Source organism: Mus caroli, chromosome 8 (genome assembly GCF_900094665.2).
Source record: "Mus caroli chromosome 8, CAROLI_EIJ_v1.1, whole genome shotgun sequence".
Taxonomy (NCBI): Eukaryota; Metazoa; Chordata; class Mammalia; order Rodentia; family Muridae; genus Mus; species Mus caroli.
The window spans coordinates 62,204,635-62,207,992 of NC_034577.1; positions in this window are offsets into that span (position 1 = coordinate 62,204,635).

Consider the following 3,358-nt stretch of genomic DNA (forward strand, 5'->3'; position numbering starts at 1 on the left):
TCTAGCATAATTTATGTTGAATCAACAATTATTGATGGGATCAAAGGTCAGCATAGTATGTAATTCCCCATTGTATGCAGAAGAGAAAGGCAGAGCTGGGCCTTGGTGGTGCATGCCTTTAATCCCAGCACTTGGGAGGCAGAGGCAGGCGGATGACTGACTTTGATGCCAGCCTGGTCTAGAGTGAGTTCCAGGAGAGCCAGGGCTACAAAGAGAAACCCTGTCTCGAAAAAACAAAAAAAAGGAAGGAAGGAAGGAAGGAAGGAAGGAAGAAAGAAAGAAAGAAAGAAAGAAAGAAAGAAAGAAAGAAAGAAAGAAAGAAAAAGAAAGAAAGAAAGAGAAAGAAAAAGAAAGGCAGGTATACTCAGCTACTGTTATTGGTCTGCATCAACTGATCAACTGTAGTATTACATCTTAACTGACACTTGTATTATTTACATCTCAAATCCAAAAGCAATTATAGCATGTATTGCTCTTGCAGAGAACCAGATTTCATTCCCAGCGCTCACATGGTGACTCACAACCCTCCTTAACTCCAGTTCCAGGAGATCTGGTGCATGTGCTGCGCTTACATACATTCATACACATAAAAACTTTAAGTCTCCAATCCAGCAACATGTTCAAAGGTGAGAAAGCACTATGGTCTCATGGAAAGAATGCTCACATTAGCAATCAAAAATTGGTGCTGGGACCTGGAGAAATGGCTCAGCGATTAAGAGCACCGACTAATCTTCTGAAAGTCCTGAGTTCAAATCCCAGCAACCACATGGTGGCTCACAACCATCCATAGCAAGATCTGACACCCTTTTCTGGAGTGTCTGAAGACAGCTACAATGTACTTACATAAAATAAGTAAATAAATCTTTTTTCAAAAACTAAAAAAAAGAAAAACGGTTCTGGAGAGATCACTCAGTGTTGCTCTAACAAAAGACCGGGTCTTTGGTTCCCAGTATCCACCAGACAACAGATGTGGTACACATACAAAAACATGCAGGCAAAACACATTAAATAAACATAAATTTTAAAAAATTGAGGGCTGATGAGATGGCTCAGTGGGTAAGAGAACTCACTGACTGCTCTTCCAAAGGTCCTGAGTTCAAATCCCAGCAACCACATGGTGGCTCACAACCATCCGTAATAAGATCTGACACCCTCTTCTGGTGCATCTGAAGTCAGCTACAGTGTACTTACATATAATAATAAATAAATCTTTTTTAAAAATTGGTAAGCAGTGCATTAGTTAGTGTCCAGCTCAACATATGCCCACACACAAAAATTTGTAAAAACTAAACCACTACTGTACTGGTAAAATAATCCAAATAAATACTCAAAACTTTTGAGACCTAGACAGGGAATGCAATTCAGTTGATAGTGCTTGCTCAGTGTGCACAGTGTGCATTCCCGGCACCACATAAACTAGGTGTGATGGTGCACACCTGTCACCCCAGAATTTAGGAAATAGAGGCAAGACACTCAGAAATCTAAGGTCATCCTCATCTTCATAGTTCAAGAACAGCCTGGGCTAAGGAAAAAATAATAACCCTAACCCTTTTCTTCGTCTGAGGTGAACTCTCTTTGAAGAAAGACTCCAGGTAGATACTCTAGTGAAATTCCTGAACCTCAGAGGCAAGGGCAGCCTAGTTTTATAATAAAAACTGAAGCAAGAGCCATGTGACTGAAGGATGAGTTTCCTTTCCCTGGTGGAAGCTGATTGCATCTCTTCACCAAGGCGTGGCCCTTCCTGGGTCTGAGGAATCAACTTGACGAACAGGCTGAGTGACATTCACGCCCATATAGGGAAGTGGGAGCTGGCCCAGGCAGCCCCACAGGCGTTAGGAAGGCGGGGCCTCTGCCAGCCAGAGACCTGTGGCTGCTCTCCTGAGAAGTCCCCTCGCACAGAGGAAGCGTTCCACCAGCACTGAGAGTGACCGCTGAGTAATGCCACAGACAGATAGCAAAAAGGTTATAGCCTCTAGGGGCGAGGGCCCAGGTCTGTCCCGGCATAAAGGAGGCTGCTGAAGGAAGGATCCTAAATTGAAGGCTAGTCTGAGCTACAGAGTGAGACCCTCTTTTGAGAAAAAAAAAAAAAAAAAAAAAAAAAAAAAAAACAGGTGCGGTAATAATCGCAGCACTTCAGAAGAGGATCAGTGTGAGTTTGAGGATAGCCTGGCTTGCAGAGGAAGGAAAGGGGAAGAGAAAAGGGAAGTGAGCTCTGGAAAGACGGTTTAGTGGCACTTGCTGCTCTTGAGTGTGACCCAAATACCCACTTATGGCGGCTCACAGTCGCCTCTGTGTGCAGCTCCAAGGTATCCAACGCCCCCTTCTGTCCTCTAAGGTCACCTGCAAGGAACATGTGCACAGATAGACACGTTAATAAAAATTAAATATACCTTTATTTTTATTTATTTATTTATTGGATTTTTCGAGACAGGGTTTCTCTGTGTAGCCCTGGCTGTCCTGGAACTCACTCTGTAGACCATGCTGGCCTCGAACTCAGAATCTGCCTGCCTCCCAAGTGCTGGGATTAAAGGCTTGCGCCACCACTGCCCGGCTATATCTTTATTTTTAAGGAGAAAAAAATGAAGAAACGAAGGGAAAACTGTGTGTACTAACCCACCACTGTCACACCAGCACTTCACGTGAGGATTAAGATTTTTTTTTTTTTGTTTCTTTGTTTTATTTTTTTCAAGATAGGGTTTCTCTGTATAGCCCAGGCTGGAACTCACTTTGTAGACCAGGCTGGCCTCGAACTCAGAAATCTGCTTGCCTCTGCCTCCGGAGTGCTGGGATTAAAGGAGTGCACAACCACGCCCTGCTGGAGGATTAGGAATTTAAGGGTTATCTTTAGCTACATATGGAATTCCAGGACAGCCTAGGCTACAAGGAAAGGGAGGGTGACAGAAGGAGGGAAGAAAAGAAAGAGGCAAGAAGGGAGGAAGGAAAGAGAAAAGGGAGCTAGGTTAAAGCTATACAGAGTCACTAAAGAGTCACTAAATGGCTGAGTTGCTTTGCACAGAGCTAAATATCACACCCTGCATCCCGGCAGGCATCTTCATTCATTAGAGTTGGCCCAGCTTGTGTGTGTATCTCTAGAATCACTGACCTACTGAAAGCAGCATCCTTTTGAGGGTCTGTGGGCTTGGTCCTGGTTTCCCCAGGGAAGCAAATCATTGTTTTTAGGGGGAAGAAGATCAGGTGCAATGGCACCAACATGCCTTTATACGCACCCCTGTGCTTCCCTGGAGAAAATCAAGCAGACACCTACAAGCTATGGTGGACCACATTGTGCCTTTATTGAAATGAGTTTCTAGAATATACAGAAGCAAAGCCAGACTAAGCCCAGGAGCCCTTTCAGCCA